Below are 20,468 nucleotides of genomic sequence, written 5' to 3'. Positions count from 1 at the left end.
AATAAGGAACATAAAAATGTTATTTGTGATGCTTAATGAATAAGGCTGCTTCAGTTTTTGGATAATTCTGTTGATTAGCATATTCAGAAGATTATGACACAGAGTTGCATGATTTCTTGACGTTTACAGGGTTAGCAATGTTACAGGAATTGAAATAATAAAATTAAAAAAAATTTTTTTCACTGCTTGGTGTACTCCTAATTATTGGGCTAATAATATAAATCTGACAGGTGCTACTATGCCCTCTGGTACCTTCCCCTAAAGCAAAAATATCTACTTAACCACAGCTAAACACTGATATTTGCAAAAACATAAAGACAAAAAATAATTTATAAGACTTCTCCATAAAAATGTAACTTATATTTGAAATTAAACAGCATCCTCTCTATAGCAAAACTACTGTTTCAGACATAAAATATTTCACTAGTATAATGTAATATATAATTATATATAACATACACATATATAATTATCTCTTCATTTTTAGGTTAAAATAAGTAGGCATTTACTTTCCCAAACTTATTAAGAACATGACCTATAAAATAAAATATACTCATTTTAAGAATATTATTTGATAAATTTTAGCAATTGTATAAAATTACATAAATTCCAAGAAAATGATATGAAATTTTTCCTTTGTTGCTTTGCCATCAATCTTACCTCCTTTGCCTTTTAGTAAATTTAATACATTCCTTATACATAGAATAATACAGTTAATATATTTGAATCTGACTGCATTTACATAGAATGACATTGAGATTCCTCAATTTTTGTTGCTGTATCAGTAGTTGATCCCTTTTTATTGCTAAGTATTCCATAATATGCATAGAGAACAACTAGTTTTGTTTATCTGTTCCTTATCTGATGAGGGCTTCCCTGATAGATCAACTGGTAAAAAATCTGCCTGCAATGCAGGAGACACTGGTTTGATTCTTGTGTTGGAAAGATCCGCTGAAGAAGGGATAGGCTACCCACTCCAGTATTCTTGGGCTTTCCTTGTGGCTCAGCTGGTAAAGAATCCACCTGCAATGTGGGAGACCTGGGTTTGATCCCTAGGTTGGGAAGATCCCCTAGAGAAGGGAAAGGCTACCCACTCCAGCATTCTGGCCTGGAGAATTCCATGAACTGTACAGTTTGTGGGGTCGTAAAGAGTTGGACATGACTGAGCAACTTTCACTTATCTGATGCACACTCCCTTAATTCTAGTTCTTAACAGTTATGAATAGTGCTTCTATGAGCATTCACATAAAAGTCTTTGTGTTGAAATGTTTTTGTTTATCTTGGAAAATGTCCTCTGAATGAGAATGTTGAGTCATACAGCAATTGTTTACAAGGAAAAGACTGTCACAAACTACTTTGAAAATGGTTGTACAGCTTTGCATTCCAACCAGTAATATATGAGAGTTCTAGCTGCCTCAAGAAAATGAAGAGACCTATAAGCTGATAGAAAACACTTGGAAATCAAATATTTTAAAAGAGGTCTACTATTCAAGATATAAGACTTCTCAGGTGGTGCAGGGGGCTTCCCGGGTGGCTCAGTAATAAAGAATCCACCTGTAATGCCGGAGACAAAGGAGACACAGGTTCAATCCCAAGATCCAGAAGATGCTATGGAGGAGAGCATGATAACCCATTCCAGTATTCTTTCCTGGGGATTCTCATGGACAGAGGAGCCTGGCAGGCTACAGCCCATGGTATTGCAAGGAGTTGAACATGACTGAGTCACTGAGTTCACATGAACACACACCCGTGTCCAATATATATAAAAAATTCTTAGAACCCAACAACAAAATAGAAAAGTAAGCCAATTAGGGATTTGGAGTATGCCAGAGCCCAATTCTCTTCTTTCCAGCATGTCTTTTGGCTAGCCAATTAAAGCCCTACACAGGCCAAGGACCACATTGTGACAGGTGAAACAAATACCATTGAGGTGTATCAGGAGAAGCTCACTGAGGTGAAAGACAACATGGACAGGCAGATGTTTAACATCACAGCCTAGAGCTAGCCTAGTGCTATAGCTGGAACAGAGGTGTACATCCATGGCAACAAAATCTACATTCTGATTTTACTAACATGCTGAAAAATACACCAATGTTAAAGACCATGAAAAATAAAAACCAAAGCTCTGGGTCAGGTCAGGGAAAAATTGCTTTTCTGAAGGTTCAAGTAGCTACTAAAGAAAGAGGATATGGAAACATCTTCCAGAAGTAAAGACAAATTTATCTGTTGAGCATAACTTTGCCCTTATTTTTTCTTGTCGGTTTTGTGGGTTCTGGGTGTCATGGGGGGAAGGAGGGGTATACCTGTTTATGTGTATTTCCTACAATTTTTGTGGGATTTTTTGACATCTTTCTCTTTAGATCAGGGACAGTGTTAAACTAAATAAATATGGGCTTTTCCTGAAAAAAAAAAAAAAAAAAAGATGAAATTTGTCAAAAGGTAAAAAATCCCAGCTAGAAGATAAATAAGGACTAGGTATGTAATGTATAACATTATGACTATAATCAACAGTGATGTATGGCACATAGGAAAATTGTTAAGAGAGTAAGTTCTAAGAGTTCTTATCGTAAGGGGGAAATATACTTTCTCTTTCTTTCTTTTTTATTTTATCTATATGAGAAGATGGATGTTAGCTGAACCCATTGTGATAATCATTTCACAACATATGTAAATCAAACTATCATGCTGTATGACTTAAATTTGTACAGTAGTTTATGTCACTTATTTCTTGATAAAACTGGAAAAAAATAAGCCAAGGACTTGAATAGACATATTTTTTAAAATATAAACAAATAGACAATAAGATCATGAAAAAATTCTCAGCGTCATTTATCATTAGTGAAATGCAAATCAAAATGACAATGAGATACCACTTGGCATCGACTTGAGTGGCTATAAATATAGTGTGTGCATTCTCAGTCATCTCTGGCTCTTTTCGACCCTATGTAGCCTGCCAGGCTTCTCTGTCCATGGGATTCTCCAGGCAAGAATACTGGAGTGGGTTGCTATTTCCTCCTCCAGGGGATCTTCTGACTCAGGTATCAAATCCACATCTCCTATGTCTTCTGAATTGCAGACGGATTCTTTACCACTAGCACCACCTGGGAAGCCCCTCAGCAATCTCTCCCGATCCTTGCCAAGACTTGTAGTGATTTCTAATAGTTGTAATAATAACAACAATAATAGAAATAAAATATTACAAGTGTTGGCAAGAATGGGATAGGGAGAGATTGATTGAAACCCTGTACATTACTGGAGGGAATGTACCACTGCGGGTATGGTGCAGGCATTGTTGAAACAGTTTCTCAAAGTAAATAAATAAATAAATATAAATAGAGTATTACCATCTAACCCTGTAATTCTACTTTGAGCTTATAAACCAAAACAATTAAAGACAGGTATTCAAAAAAATACATGTACATAAATGTCCATAGAGGCACTATTTGAAATAGCAAAAGGTGAAATCTGCATCTTCATCTATGGATGAATGAATAAAGACCATGTGGTATATATGTACAATGGAATATTATTCAACATAAAAAATGAAGTGCTAATACATGCAACAATATACATGAACTTCAGAAACATTTTGCTAATCTCTAAAAAGCTAGACATAAAAGGTCAGATTGCATTATATTTTGGGAGCCAGTGTGAGGAACTCAGTCCATGGCAAAGGTTATGAGGAAGGAAGCTTGGCATACGCAAAGGCGTGATCAAGCCTCAGGAAACCCCCTGTTCCCGAGCATCTACCCCCAAAACCAGAGTACTTTACAGGGAGCTCTCCCCCATAACCATTTCTCTCAAAGAAGGAGTTAACTTGCAGCTCCAGTTAATAAAAATTCCTGGGCGTGACAAGAGTGTTTCAACTTATGAACTCTGGAGGTTCTCTGGCCTGCCTGATCAGGCTCGTCCGGCCGCATGTGATTGTTTACAGCCTCCCAACTGTGAGAGGCATGGGATGTTTTAAAACTTTCTAAATACAGACTCTTTTGAGAAGTTAGAAGATCATTAGTATAGTATTAGTAGGTTGATTAGGAATTATATTGGTGAAGAGTTTTTTTCATTTGTCCTGCCAATAATTAGTGCTAATTCCCTGCCCTGGGTGTGACAAGGATGTCTCAGGTCAAACCTCTCTGCTGACAGACTAGCTCATGTGACAGCCTCTTAGCCATAAACAGCACAGAGAGTTTGGAGTATTAGCATAGGGCTTTTTTCATTGATGAGTCAATGACTGACATCAGGCCTCCATGTCCTTAGGCACCTGGGAATATATTAACCAATGTATTTGAAATATAGAAAAGGAAATATAGTAGTTTTTGATGTTAGCAATACTAGACTTTTTGAGTTAATGAATTTTCTCTTTTATTATAGATCACTGTACTTTGTTATAAATCACTATGCTATGTAAAAATGTAACTTTATCACTATCTTAAGACAAAATAGATCTTAAGGGGAACATTGGTGAACGGTTTACATTTGTTGAGCCAATATTTGCTGCTAAATCTCCATATTCCTGCCCTTATAATGAATATAACTTGCCGGGAGCCAGTGTGAGGAATCCCGCCCGTGACAAGGTCATGAGGAAGGAAGCTGACATACGCAAGGCGTGCTCAGACTTCAGGGACCCCTCTGGAAATTCCTAAGCATGTACCCCAACAAAAATCTGCCGGCCTTCGTGCTCTGCTTTTCCACTCTTCTGACATTTTCTGGAAAAAGTCAATTCAGGGCTTTAGTCTTCTGCATTTGAAAGAGTGTTTCAATCCAAAAAACCCTCTGATGGCTTTCTAGCCTGCCTGCAGGACTCGTACAGCTGCGTTTGTGATTGTTTGAGGCCTCCTGACCGCAGGAGGCACAGGAAGCTTAAAACATCCTAGGAATGTAGGGGCTTCCGAAGAGTCAAAATCTTTAGAATAGGACTGATTAAAGGTTTCATTTGTTGAGTCAATGCTTGCTGCCAAATTTTCATATCCTTTATTTTTAGATATAGTTGGTATATAGAAAAACAAGTAGTAGACCTGGTATTAGCAACATTAGATCTTTGAGTTAAGTACCTTTGTTATAACCCACTGCACCTTTGTTCTATAGAGATGTAACTTTAGTGCTTTAAGGAGATGCAGATTAAAGAAAAACACTTCAGGGGAAACAAAATTAACATTCATTAAGGAAGAGAGCCAAAAAGTGTTAACAAGCCTCTTGGCCAGAAGATAATGAAAATCACCTGAGACCTTTTGTATACAAAATGATGTATAGAAAGAGTCTGGGCTGCGAACGCTACATAATTTTGTGTTATCCATTGATCTCCATGTTTCATCAAAAGTATAAAAGGCCTTCTGAACAATAAAGGATGGGGCCAGGGGCCAGGGGCCGGGGGCCAGCTTCTCGGGCCAGCTTCTCGAACTAGTCTCTCGGCCTGGTTTCTTGGGACTCTGGCTCCCCCCGTGTCTTTCTCTCTCTCTCTTCTTCTCTCCCTTTCCCTCTCTCTGCTCTTTACTTTAATTTCAGGCTGAATCTCCACCTGGGGCGCGGAGGCTCGCCAGGTCTACTTACTTTCCCTGGCTGTTAAGACCCGCACGAAAGGGAGCTTAAGGCGAGGCACCCTTAGATATTCAAGCGGGCCCGGTGGCCCAACGTAGATGGTGCAAATTCCTTGTCTGGAATTTTATTGGCCTTCCGCGTAAACCAAGCTATTCAGCCCTCTTCCTCCACTTAATCTTCCTACTATGCTACAGTTTCTTAATCTAATCTTATATTAATAAATAAACAAGTTTTTCCATGCCAACGCCGTCCACCCTTCGAATTCCCTGGATCCACCGGGGCTGGACCCCGGCAATAACTAGCATATAGGAGAAATAAGTATTAACCTTTAAGATAAATCATGTTAAACCTTAGGTTAAGTAAATTCTTTCTTGATTGTAACTCACTACACCCTCACCCTATAGGAATGCAACTTTATTTGGAGGATGGCGCCTGATTTAAGAAAAAAATCACCCCTGGAAAAATAAGTTTTCTGGTTAACTGACCGGTATCAGAAAGGGCCATAAAATGTCAGCAGATCTCACGGCTAAAAGATGATGATACTCATAAGACCTTTGTATAATTTTATATGAAGCATCTGATTGTGGCAAGGGTCAGGTCTGTTGACCCCTGCTTGACTCTGTATTCATCCCTATGTATAACAAAAAGGTATATAAACAAACCTGAAAAATAAAAAAATCGAATCAGTTTCTGGAAAGACTAATTCCCCCGTGTCATTTCTTTCTTGCTCCCCGCTTTCCTGGCTGAATTACCATCTGAAATGTGGGTACTCACCAAGCCTGCTAATTCTGCCTGGGCTTCTGAGATCGGACCGGGGAGACCTCAGTGCCTCCTCTCCTTTGGGAGAATGGAAAGACGCCTGTGGCCTACATAGGTGGTGATTGGTATTCTATGTAAACCAGTTATTCAGCCTCTTTTCTCCACTAATTCTCCTACTACACTATCTGTTTCTAATCTCCCTCTATATCTGTAATTAAATAAGTTTTTCCCAGGACACCGACTCCGTCCCCACCTTCGAATCACCCTGGATCCACCAGGGCTGGACCCCGGCAATTATATAAATATCCAAAATAGGTAGCCATAGAGACAGAAAACAGATTAGTGTTGCCAGGGTCTAGGGGGTGGGTGAAGAAACAGTGAGTAGCTTAAAAGGTATGGATTTTCTTTGAAGGTATGGAAATATTTTGAGCCTACATAGAGATGGTGGTTGCACAATATTGTGAATGTATTAAACGCCATGCCACTGAATTGTGTATTTTAAAATAATTAGCTAGTTTGTCCACAGGGTGATGGTCTCAGGGTTTGCCACAGCAAAGAAGGCAAGCCCAAATGCTCAAGAATATTGAATCTTAACAAAAGAAATCCCCTTGACCAGCCTACATTCAAGAGGTGAGGAAATAAACTACAGATATTGATGTGAGAAAGTGAAAGTCCCTTAGCCATGTTTAACTCTTTGCAACCCCATGGACTTTACAGTCCATGGAATTCTCCAGGCCAGAATACTAGAGTGGGTAGCCTTTCCCATCTCCAGGGGATCTTCCCAACCCAAGAATTGAACCCAGGTCTCCGGCATTGTAGGTGGATTCTTTACCAGCTGAGCTATAAGGGAAGTCCAAGAATAATGGAGTGGGTAGTCTATCCCTTCTCCAGAGGATCTTCCCAACCCAGGAATAGAACTGGGGTCTCCTGCATTGCAGGTGTATTCTTTACCAACTGAGCTATTAAGGAATGCCATAGGGAGTCCCATGGATGTGAGAGTTGGACCATAAAGAAAGCTAAGTACCAAAGAATTGATGCTTTCCAACTGTGGTGCTGGAGAAGGCTCGTGAGAGTCCCTTGGACTGCAAGGAGATCCAACCAGTTAGTCCTAAAGGAAATCAGTTCTGAATGTTCATTGGAAAAACTGATGCTGAAGCTGAGGCTCCAATACTTTGGCCACCTGATGCAAAGAGGGGACTCCTTGAAAAAGACCCCGATGCCGGGAAAGGTGGAAGGCAGGAGGAGAAGGGACCAACAAAGGATAAGATGGTTGGATGGCATCACAGACTCAATGCACATGTGTTTGGGCAAACTCTGGGAGATGGTGAAGGACAAGGCAGCCTGGCATACTGCAGTTCATGGTGTCACAAAAAGTCAGATACGACTGAGAGACTAAACAACAGCAATTGATGGAAGGAACTATTAATGGAAGGAACTCCTTTGCCAGACAGGATGTGCATACAGGAATGTGAGGAAGTATTGTGGCCATTTTTAAAACTCACCAACCACAGTAAAATGGTTTCTCCCAAAATAAATATCATAATTGCAATATAAATAAAACAAACATTTATCACTAAAATGCAGTGCTATAAAATAAATGCGTGTGATACTATCTACTGTTTGTATGTTATTTTGATATCATGGGATGATATATGCATATATCATATATATATGATATATGATGATATAGGATGTATTATATCAAATAATCACAAATGAGACAAATTAGTTATTTGAACAGTTTTGCTAACATGTATTGCATATGAACAAATCAAATAAACCAAATCTCTTGTGAATTTAAGTAATTTAAGTCAACCCAGCAATAACCTTTCCTCAACCTAGCCTTCTTCTATATATCATATGTCCCTAAACATATGGAAGTGTTTAAGTGAATTCAGGAAAATAATCATTATTTTATGATTTATTTATGATAATTTATCATAAATTTATGATAATTTTACCATTTATTTATGATAATAGTTATGATGGTTAATTTTATGTGTCAGCTTAACTGGCATCCTCTGGATTTCTTAGACCATAGAATTTAAATTTGTTCTTAGTAACAACAGTGGCACCTGATAATTAACTAAGTATTGAGATATTTTAGAATTTAAAGGGTGGAGCAGTTTCTTGAGAATCCGCATGTGTAAGCTGTTATCTTTCTCTCCGAATCTTTTTTTTTTTTTTTTATGCTTTGAGTTTTTAAAGCTTCTGCAGGCTCTTGAAATTTGAGTAAAAATGGCTTTCCCAAAAGCTAGTTTGTTGCCAGAGATGCTCTTTCAATCTTGTATCTACAAGCAGCTGGTTTGGGGCTTTGTTGCTTTATTTTTGCTTTTTCCTTTTTAATCTGCAATCTTTCCTTCCTTCTTTCTTCTGCCTTCCTTCCTTCCATCTTTCCTCTTCCTTTCTCTTTGTCTTTCTTCTTCCCTCCCATTGTTTGCATTACTGGAATCATTTCAGTGAATGCTAAAGCTGGATCATCAAAAAGCAAAAGAATTCCAGAAAAACATCTATTTCTGTGTTATTGACTATGCCAAAGCCTTTGGCTGTGCGGATCACAATAAACTGGAAAATTATGAAAGAGATGGGAATACCAGACCACCTGACCTGCCTGTTGAGAAATCTGTATGCAGGTCAGGAAGCAACAGTTAGAACTGGACATGGAACAACAGACTGGTTCCAAATAGGAAAAGGAGTATGTCAAGGCTGTATATTAACTTATTTAACTTATATGCTTATTTAACTTACATGCAGAGTACATCATGAGAAACGCTGGACTGGATGAAGCACAAGCTGGAATCAAGATTGCCAGGAGAAATATCAATAACCTCAGATATGCAGATGACACCACCCTTATGGCAGAAAGTGAAGAAGAACTAAAGAGCATCTTGATGAAAGTGAAAGAGGAGAGCGAAAAAGTTGGCTTAAAGCTCAACAGTTAGAAAATTAAGATCATGGCATCTGGTCCCATCACTTCATGGCAAAGAGATAGGGAAACAGTGGAAACAGTGGCTGACTTTATTTTTCTGGGTTCCAAAATTACTGCAGATGGCAATTGAGGCCATGAAATTAAAAGACACTGACTCCTTGGAAGGAAAGTTATAACCAAACTAGACAGCATATTAAAAAGCAGAGACATTACTTTGCCAACAAAGGTCCATCTAGTCAAGGCTATGGTTTTTCCAGTGGTCATGTATGGATGTGAGAGTTGGACTGTAAAGAAAGCTGAGTGCTGAAGAATTGATTCTTTTGAACTGTGGTGTTGGAGAAGACTCTTGAGAATCCCTTGGACTGCATGGAGATACAACCAGTCCATCCTAAAGGAGATCAGTCCTGGGTGTTCATTGGAAGGACTGGTGTTGAGGCTGAAACTCCAATACTTTGGTCACCTGATGAGAAGAGCTGACCTATTGGAAAAGACCCTGATGTTGGGAAAGATTGAGGGCAGGAGGAGAAGGGGACGACAGAGGATGAGACTGTTGGATGGCATCACCGACTCAATGGACATGAGTTTGGGTGGACTCCAGGAGTTGGTGTTGGACAGGGAGGCCTGGTGTGCTACGGTTCATGGGGTCGCAAAGAGTCAGACTTGACTGAGTGACTGAACTGAACTGAAAGCTTTGTGCATGCACTTAGACAATTCAGCCTTAACAAGATGCCCCAAAGTAACACCCTCTGTGATTTTAAGGCTCTTTTTCCTTTCCAGGAGCTCAGTGAAAAACAATAGGATTGTTGTAGAAAGAGGCTGAATAACTTCTGTTTATTTTCCAACTTTCCAGGAATCTTTAAATAAGTCTGCAACTGGAAACAAACAATATATATTAAAAACAAAACAAAACCTCTCACAGTCATAGACCCTTTCAGAGTACTCTATTGCAAAGTATACTCTGTAGAACTCCTTGTCACCTAGCTTCCATTATTTTAGATATAGAAGTCTCTGATCATCCAGCCAAAAGATTAATCACTCCTTACCTATTGACATATATCCGCACCTCCTGTTTTCCTTCCAGGCAAAGTGAACAGGCATACAATGCTTAAAGTTTCTACAGCTGGAAGGATTTCCTTTTCTTCCTCTCCTTCAGACATCTGAGGGAGCTGTCTACTGCAGTAGTTTTGGTGGATGACAATGTATCTTGCAGAGCCAAGAAATTTTAAAGCTGTGTGTGTCAGCTGACAGGAAGGTGGCAAGAAAGCAGAGTTAAGGCCACTGGCATGATCAATTGATCAGCTCAGGCAAGTATTTTTGTATTCTACAGCTCTGGTAGGATTTCTCTTCATGTAACTATTATGTCAGTTCTACTTGATAATGATGTGTTGGTGGCCACAAATACCTTTATTGAAGAGTCTAAAGAAATGCAAATTTTGAAGAGTGGCTCAAACTTTTAAGCCCTAAGGATATTCATCAACTGTTTCAAGAAAAAAGGGCATGTTTGTGCTCCAAAACCACAGCAGTCTTCAGTGTAATACTCCAGTTAAGCCGTGCTACTGCCCCCAGAGAGAATGTGAATTTACAGTTTGTTGATTCAAATGTCAAGTGATAGAGCTGTTTCTTATGCAGACAGGACAGTTGAGAGTCTTTCTCAAGTCTGAGATCACTCAAACTAGGCAGTTTTACAATTTTCCACAATAAGTAGGTTGGGAAGTGGTTTCTAAATGTACCAAATTATTTCTTTTAAAATCCCAAAGACAACATATTTTTACCTTTTGCTCAGTGCATTGAACTCAAAGTTTAGAAAACTTTCATGAGTTTCAATTTGGAAGGATATCAACTCAATTTTAATTGCAAATTTTGTATTCTGCAGTATTGTTAAGCAAATTTATTCCAGTTTTCAAAAATTTACTGTTCTTTTAAAATTTTTAAATTCAAGGTTTTTTTTATGTTTTTAAAATTTAGTTTTCTATGTAGACAGTTTTATCACATGCACATAATCAATATTTATTTTCATAGTTTTTAATTAACATTTTTAAATTTTATTATTGAAATATACTAGCCAAGACACAGAAGTAATAATTTAATATATCATTATCTTTCTCAAAGTCTTAAGAAAGGGCTTTTGACATTCCCAGTATTAAGTTTGTTATTATGTAAGAATTTTGTACATGTATTTTATTTGATTTATCTTTGTTTGTTGATAGTTCCTATTATGATAGGTGGCTTAATTTTATAAAAACATTTTAATGCCATATATAATAAAATTAAAGATAATGTGATTTTATTAACAGATTTTCTAGTACTGAAATTCTACAGCATACTTGGAAAAAATCTCTATGGTTAAGAGGTATTAGTAGCTTCTCTGGTGGCTCAAGTGGTAAAGAATCTGCCTGTAATGCAGGAGACCCAGGTTCAATCCCTGGGTCAGGAAGATCCCTATAGAAGGGATGGCAACCCACTCCAGTACTCTTGCCTGGAGAATTCCATGGACAGAGAAGCCTGGCAGGCTACAGTTCACATGGTCACAAAGATTTGGACACTACTGAGTGACTAACACTTTCACTTTCAAGAGGTCTTTTATTTTGTGTATAAATGCTGCTGCTGCTAAGTCTCTTCAGTCGTGTAAGACTCTGCAACCCCAGAGACGGCAGCCCACCAGGCTCCCCCGTCACTGGGATTCTCCAGGCAAGAACACTGTATTTGGTTAAATAACTTATCCACTCTGATTATCATTAAATATAATTATAAATATTTCTTTCCTATAATGTCCTTTAATGGCTTTGATTCCATACAGCTTCATTGAGGTATCTTATGAAGGTGTGGTATTTTCCTTTGAAAGAGTTTGAGTACAAGTGGAACTCTTTCTGGAAGAAAGTTTGTGTATAAATGAAAGTAGCAGTTCTTGAAATGTTTGTTGAAGTATGCTTATAGGTCCTTCTAGGAGTCTGATTCTTTCTTGGCAAAGAGTTTTGTTTTGTTTTTTTTTTAAATGTTTATTTAATTTTGGCTGGACTGGGTCTTTGTTGCTGGATGTGGGCTTTCTCTAGTTACAGTGTACAAGCTCTTTGTGGTGGCTTCTTTTGTTGTTGCTGTTGTGGAACACAGGCTCTTGGGCATGTGGCTTTCAGTAGTTGCTACATGTGGACTCAGTAGTTGTGGTGCTGCAGCATAGTTGCCCCACGGCATGTGGAATCTTTCTGGATCAGGGATCGAACCAGTGTCCCCTGCATTGCAATGTGGATTCTTAACCACTGGATCACCAGTAAAGCCCTTGGTAAAGAGTTTTTAACCACTAATTCTATTTGTTTAATTATTGCAAACTTGTTCAGATTCTGTAATTCTTCATAAGTCAAATTGTTAAACTGAAAATTCATTTTAATTTCTCCATATATTTTGCTTATACTTTTTATGTATTGCCTATAATTATTCATAACATGCACTTTTCTATTTAATTTTGGTGGCATCTACTGTCATATCCCCCCTTTTCAAAATCTGTACATTTGTCTTCTCTCTTTTATCCCTTACTCACTTAAGTGAAAGTTGCCTGTATCATTTCTTTTATGAAATAAATGAATTTTCAATGCATTTTTTCTTTTAAATTTCTGTCCACATATTCTGCCTTAAGTATGTGAACTTTGTAGCTCATATGTTTAACTAATTATCTTGATATTGCCTTCTCTTAAAATTGAGCATGTAGGCTTCTAAAGCTCCCTATATAAAATGCATAAGCTGTATCCCACAGGTTGAGATAACTATTGTTATTTTAGCAATCATTTATACGTCAATTATAGAAATTGCTTTCATTTATCTCTAAATCAAATCAATATAGTGAGTGTGAGAATATTTTGTTATCATAAAGGATACATTTGCTTTACTCAACAAATGTTTATATTGTGTACAGTGGGCTAAGTTCTGGAGCTGCAACAGTGAACAGACAATGGAAGACAATGATGCCTGTTTCATGGGATTGCTGTAATAGAGATACAAAGTAAAAATAATAAAAGAAATAAAATACTGTTAGAAGGCAGTACTTTCCATGAGACAAATAGACAAGGCGAATGGGTTGAGCCTGCTGGTCAAGAAGATAGGTTTGTAATTACTCAGAGTAGAACTTGCTGAGGATATGACATAATCTTTGAAGATGACAGAGTGAGTCATTTTTTATGTGAGCTAATGTCTTTTTGAGGGCTTTCCAAGTGACACGAGTGGTAAAGAACCCACTTACCGATACAGGTAGATGAAAGAGACATAGGTTCAATCCCTGGGTCGGGAAGATCTACTGGAGAAGGACATAGCAACCCACTCCACTATTCTTGCCTGGAGAATCCCTGTGGACAGAGGATCCTTGCGCGCTATAGTCCATAGGGTCGCAAAGAGTCAGACACGACTGAAGCAACTTAGCACATGTGCTCTTAAGGTCCTTTTAATCAGATAAATCACACTGCAAAGACTTGAGACTTGGGTACACCAGGCATATTTCAAAGAGGTCACTGTGATTGAAATAACAACCAAGATGGAAAGTAATCAGGGACTTAGGTAAAAGAAAAGGATGATTGTCCCGCAATGTTCGTGCCTTTTTTTTTTTTTTTTTTTAAAGCAGTGGATCACAGTAGATGATAAAATAGATGAAAGAGTCAGATTCCTCCAGCTCTAAATGGATAGCTTGAATAGCTACCAGGAAGCTGCTGTATAGCACACGGAACCCCTCTTGGTGCTCTGCAATGACATAAAGGGGTGGGATGCAGGGGTGGGAGGAAGGCTTAAGAGGGAGGAGATATATCTATACATATGACTATATGACTAATTCATGTTGTTGCACAAGAGAAACTAGCACAACTTTGTAAACCAATTATATTCCAATAGGAAAAAAAAAAAGAAAGAAAACGAAAGCCTATCCTGGCCTGTAACCAGAATCTGAAAGCCAGGAAACCAGAGGCAATACTGAGAAAATGGCCATATGCAATAAATGCCGGGGTCTCCAGATTTTTTTGCTAAGTTTTTCCTGCTCCAGAAGATCTTACTTTTTGGTTTGGATGATTTTTTTTTTTTTTTTTTTTTTTTAACTCATGGCCAGTGTTCCTCTCCTGAAGACCCTCTCTGCTGACTATAGTGCTTGCCAGGTTCTTTTAAAACCACTCTCTCCTCATGCCCCTAAACTTGGTGAACAACTTCTTAATGTTGTTGGTCTTATCCCTTTTGATTTTTTGAACTCTGCCCACTTCTCTGTAAAAAGGCCTTTCCTGTTAGTTCTTTAAATGTGATATCTATTTCCTATCAATATCTTAACCAATACATTGTACTCTGATGATTTCTAAACATGGCTGTCATTCAAATTATTTAGGAAGCTTTAAAATAACACATATTTTAAAATATATATTAAGAAAATGACGACCCCTACTGCCAGGCCAATTAAATCAGAATCTCCAGGAATAGGGCTTATATAAAGACATCTTTTTAAAGTTTTCCTATGTACTGTCAGGCTTGAGAAAACTTGTTCTGAGGCCTGGAGTTCTGAGCAGACTAAAACCCTTGGTATATTAACTCTGAAAAGAAATGAGAAATCTAAATCATCCACTTGACATGCATTTTATTCATTATTGTTGTTCAGTCATTAAGTAGTGTCTGATTCTTTGTGACCCCATGAACTACAGCACACCAGGCTTCCATGTTTTTCACCATCTCCCAGAATTTGCTCAAAGTAGAGCCAACTGAGAGTTTGTCCATTGAGTCAGTGATGCTATCCAACCATATCATCCTCCATTGCCCTCTTCTCCTCCTGCCCTCAATCTTTCCCAGCATCAGGGTCTTTTCCAATGATAAGGCATTTTATCCACTAAACATGCTTTAATGTCACATGAGTAAATATAAATCTGTGAATTGATTATCCATAGATATTCAAGAGAGATAATATAAAGGTTAAAATTTTCCCTCATTCAACATGGTGTTTTGTAGCTAACCATTAAAAAGAAGAAAATTCAGCAGATTCTATATTTCATAATGTAGAACAGATATTCAGTTCAGTTCAGTTGCTCAGTTGTGTCGGACTCTTTGCAACCCCATGGACCATAGCATGCCAGGCCTCCCTGTTCATCACCAACTCCTGGAGTCCACACAAACCCATGTCCATCAAGTCAATGATGCCATCCACCCATCTCATCCTCTGTCGTCCCCTTCTCTTCCTGCCCTCAATCTTTCCCAGCATCGGGATCTTTTCCGATGGGTCAGCTCTTTGCATCAGGTGGCCAAAGTATTGGAGTTTCAGCCTCAAGACCAGTCCTTCCAATGAACACCCAGGACTGATCTCCTTTAGGATGGACTGGTTGGATCTCCTTGCAGTCCAAGGGACTCTCAAGAGTCTTTTCCAACACCACAGATATTAATATCCTATATGTTCCAGTCCATTCTAAAGGAAATAAGTCCTGAATATTCATTGGAAGGACTGATGCTGAAGCTGAAGCTCCAATACTTTGGCTACCTGATGTGAAGAACAGACTCTTTTGAAAAGACCTTGATGCTGGGAAAGTTTGAAGATGGGAGGAGAAGGGGATGACAGAAGATGAGATTGTTGGATGTCATCACTGACTCAATGGACATGAGTTTGGGTCGACTCCAGGAGTTGGTGATAGATAAGGAAAACTGGCATGCTGCAGTCCATGGGATCGCAAAGAGTCAGACATGACTGAGTGACTGAACTGAAGTGATGTTGTAGCAGGCACTCAAATGTGTCTTTAAGAGTGACTGGAACCTAAAAAGCATGCAAATAATAAATGTTTTTGCCAATATCAGATCCCTTATTCATTAACTTAATTAACCTGGTTATGCTCAGAATTTTACTATCAAAAAATGACACACAGATACTGTTTGGGGCTGAATATCATTTTAGTAAGCATTTCTTGGCTTCTCACTTTTTCAGTGCATAACTTCCACGTTCAGTCAATCACATACACAGATATTTTGTGTGTATCTACTATGCAGGATTCCATTCATATTTGTATTTAATATGTGTCTTGGTATTAGCCCATTCTCTTTTTATCTGTCAGTGCTGATAATATGATTTTGTGTTTTATGTACAGTGAAGATAAAACGATTCTTATTTCTGTTGTTATGGATATCACTTTACAGTGTATGAAATTCAAGCATCAGTTACTTAATCTTATTTCAACTGAATAAATTCCTGTATCTGGAGTGCAATAGATATTATATATACATAGGTATGGGTGCTTCCCAGGTGGTGCTAGTGGGATAGATCCCGTCTGCCAATTGGGTTCGATCACTGGTTTGGGAAGATTCCCTGGAGGAGGGCATAGCAACCCACTCCAGTATTCTTGCCTGGAGAATACCATGGACAGAGAATCCTGGCAGGCTACAGTCCATAGGATCTCAAAGAATTGAACACGAGTGAAGCGACTTACCACTGCTGCTGCTGCTGCTTAGTCGCTTCAGTTGTGTCCGACTCTGTGCAACCCCAGAGACGGCAGCCCACCAGGCTTCCCCGTCCCTGGGATTCTCCAGGCAAGAACACAGGAGTGGATTGCCATTTCCTGCTCCAACATATATTACATTAGCAATATAGATTTTTAAATACATAATCAATAAAAATACATCTAGAAAGAAGTATCTTTGAGTGAGTAATAAGTTGTATGGCAGAAACTAACACAACATTGTAAAGCAATTATACTCCTACTAATAAAATAGTAATAAATTATCAATTTAAAAATTTGCATTAAGTTTTTTCCTAAAAGAATATAACAATATTGCATTAGATGTACCCATCAGAGAGTCTAAAATGCTCTAATGCCTGGTTTCATGTTACAGTCAAAATGTCCTAAGATACAAAGAGAAAATTCATCCCCACAAAACTCTGCCAGTAAAAAAAATAATAATAATAATAACATTTTAGTAGGGATCTTGTCTGGATTGTTGAAGATTAAATTCCCTGCATCTAGAAAAGTTCTTTAAATAACAGCAACAACAAAAAATGAATATTTTCTGACAACGATAAAGTGAATGAATGAATTAATTAATTAGTCAAGAGACTATAGATGAAACTGAAATTCAGGATAGCACTTAGGGCTAAAGACAAATACATGAGTTATAGACACAGATAGATAAATCCATATTTACATTCAAAATAAGACTACCAGGAAAGATAGTGTAAAAAGTACAAAGTTACCAAAAAAGGAACCTAGAAACAATTCATCTCACTGAGGGAAACTATATTTAGAAATTGAGAAAAGAAGTAGAACCCAAAAAAATAGTTTCAGAAGGAAACATCAGTAAAGCGGGGGGGAAAATGAGGTATCAATAGTGTCATGGAAATCAACAGAATTTAATGTTTGAAGAAGAAGGAGCCATTCAATTTTTTCAGATGTGTGTGAGAGCCTGGAAGATGAGGAGCAAGTCGGGACTGCTCTTTGTAAGAAGGAAGTCAGTGGTGATGTATACATGAACAGCTTCAGTGGAGTGCTGGGGCATAAAAACAGCAAAGAAAAGAAATGTGGAAAGCTGAATAAATGATAATAATCTGTTTGACTTTTTGTGTGAAAAATGACAAGAATATGGCAATACCTGAAGGCAGATATTTATAAGTTGTAAGTTGATAGGAACTATGTGCTAGTTTTGCAATAATAATACATGTTAAGTTAAATAAATCTAGAAGTTAATTTTATTTAATCAATATTAACAAATAACATTAAATTTCTCTACTTTGTGATCAAACAGTATCTGAGAATTGAATAGGTAGTGAGAAATACCAGTCTTGAATATAGACATACATGGAAAAGACAAAAAACAAACATCATTTCAGGTATATATATTAAGGATATGCTGAACCTTTTCCATGTATTATCTTGCATAACAACCTATTTAAAGGCACTGGAAGCAATATGGTAATAAATTGAGGTGAATGATCCAAAGATATATTCCCTCTAAATATGCTATTGCACCTTCTATATCTTACCATAACAACATATATATAGTTCTATGCTAGTCAAACTACAATGTAATTATCTGGTTAATTCTTGACCTCTACTACTAGATTATGAGAATTCTTACACCAAAAATCCTCTTTTTTTCTTAATTTTAGTTATAAACAGTGTCATATCTGGAGTTCTAGTATATAGATTCTAATTGTACTGTGCTCCAGCTTAGCTTTGTAACCCTGCTTAAGTAACTATTCAATTTACTTAACCCTCAATTTGCTTTTCTCTACAATGGTAATAACATTTACACATACCTCAGATGATTCAGCAAGATATATCATGACAAATAAGTGTCAAGCCTTTAGCTCAGCACATATGTAAACATCCAATAAAATTGGTCATTATTATTGTTATTCACAGGCCACTGCTGTGTTTACCACCTAGTTGATACTAAAAATAGTTTCCTTAATTAAACAAGCAATGGCGTGAAGGAATGAATGATATCAGACCTGAAATCCCAAGCCAGAAATCACTAAAGGATCAGACAAGACAATGATAGTTTTATTTGAAGATCCATCTCACTGTATCCTTATTTTTGCAGGCAGCATGGAAGGTCATTGTTGCCTAAAGTGGTGATTCTCAATCAGAAATAGGTCCAGGAATATCATAATTTTGCTTAATTTGTTCTTTGAAACCTAGCTCAGGACCAGAAAGGAATGCATGGCCATGATAATGACAATAAATAGAAAATCTTGATCAAACTAAGAGATGGCATATAGCTTCTTGGCAAGAAAAGGAGGGTAAATTTGAGCCTGTAGATTTGCTAACAAAGAGATGGTTTGTGTAGGTGTCTTTGGTACTTGATTTAGAATACAACTGGGCTCCTGGGATGTAAAGACACAAATAACACTTGGGAGGAATTGCATAAAAATTTAGCTATAAAAAAATGTAACTGCTTATTTATCATTTTGATAGGTTATGTTATTTTTTTAAAGGAAATTATACATTGTCACTTGGAATCTATAAATATGAATGAGCACAAATAGTGAACAAAATATTTGGTTTAAAGCACACTCATTTCAAATTCTAGAGAAAAATAGAATTAATTTGCTTACAATATAATCTCCTTGTTTTCTTTGTAAACATGTGTGTAAGTTTAGCAATTCAGGATAAAATTACTTACATTTCTTCCAGTAAGTTGAACATCTAAGTCTATGGGGAATTTTAAGTACAGAGCAAACACCATAACTCTCCAAAGGTTGTAAACTGTTATGGAATGTTGGTACTATCTTGAGATTTTTGGTCCTCTGACAAGCATTAAAACTGGCTTTTAAGAAAAATTTGTGTCAAAGAAATCTGTACCAAAAGAGAGATTGTAAAGGAATTAAAAAATGAATCATGACAAGGGCTGGGAGGAGGGCTTTCATTAAACAATAAATATAAATGATAGTTAAGAAACTTTAAAGACAAACCTACTTTTATTACTCACAGAATATATTTGATAGATTCACCTGAGGATATAAAACTGATGAGCTTCCCTCTGGGCTTACCCCTGAACAACAAAAGAGAAGTGAATTTCCATTTCCACAAGAGACACTGCAAAATCGTCTTGTTATTTTTTTCATATTACAGTAAATTATTCTTTGATCTTAGCTGCATAATATCTCTGTGATTGTCATTAGTTCTTTTTAAAAAGTGCCTCTCTACATGGGGTGTGTGCTTGTGTGCTAAGTCACTTCAGTCTGGTCTGATTCTTTTTGACCCTATGGACTTTAGCCCACCATGCTCCCCTGTCCATGGAATTTTTCAGGGAAGAATACTGAAGTGGGTTGCCCCTTTCTTCGCCAGGGGATCTTCCTGACCCAGGTATCGAACTCACATCTCTTGTGTCTACTTGCATTGGCCGGAAAGTTCTTTACCACTAGCACCACCTGGTAGTTGATACTTAAAATTTGCATATTTAAATTCTGTCAAAATGCCTCCAGATATTAGTAAATGAATTGTGTCCTCTCTGAATAAGTGACAAAAAGCACTACTTACTACTCCTATCTGGAAGCTCTCAGAGATACAGGCATAAATTATTTTTAAGTAAATAATAGCATTCAGGGCACAGAGTCCTGATACAGGATAAGGCATGGGTTAACATTTACTGGTTTCTATTGATTTTCTTCTCAGAACTCTGAAATCAGTGAAATTTTGTAAGTGATATTGGTCTCACATTGAGAAAAAAAATGTATATTCCTCAGACTACTGTTCCTCATGCAAAGCTTGTATCATTTAACTGAAATTTCAGTTAAAAAACATCTTCCATGGTCTAGTGC

The 20,468-nt window shown here is 37.4% G+C and overlaps 1 pseudogene; it reads left to right on the top strand.

Annotated features, from left to right (window-relative positions):
* Positions 1,854-2,211, top strand: LOC102187385 (annotated as a pseudogene).

The sequence above is a fragment of the Capra hircus genome, chromosome 6 (genome assembly GCF_001704415.2).
Source record: "Capra hircus breed San Clemente chromosome 6, ASM170441v1, whole genome shotgun sequence".
NCBI lineage: Eukaryota > Metazoa > Chordata > Mammalia > Artiodactyla > Bovidae > Capra > Capra hircus.
Note: the sequence above shows the minus strand (reverse complement) of the source record. Positions and strands in the feature narration are given on the sequence as shown.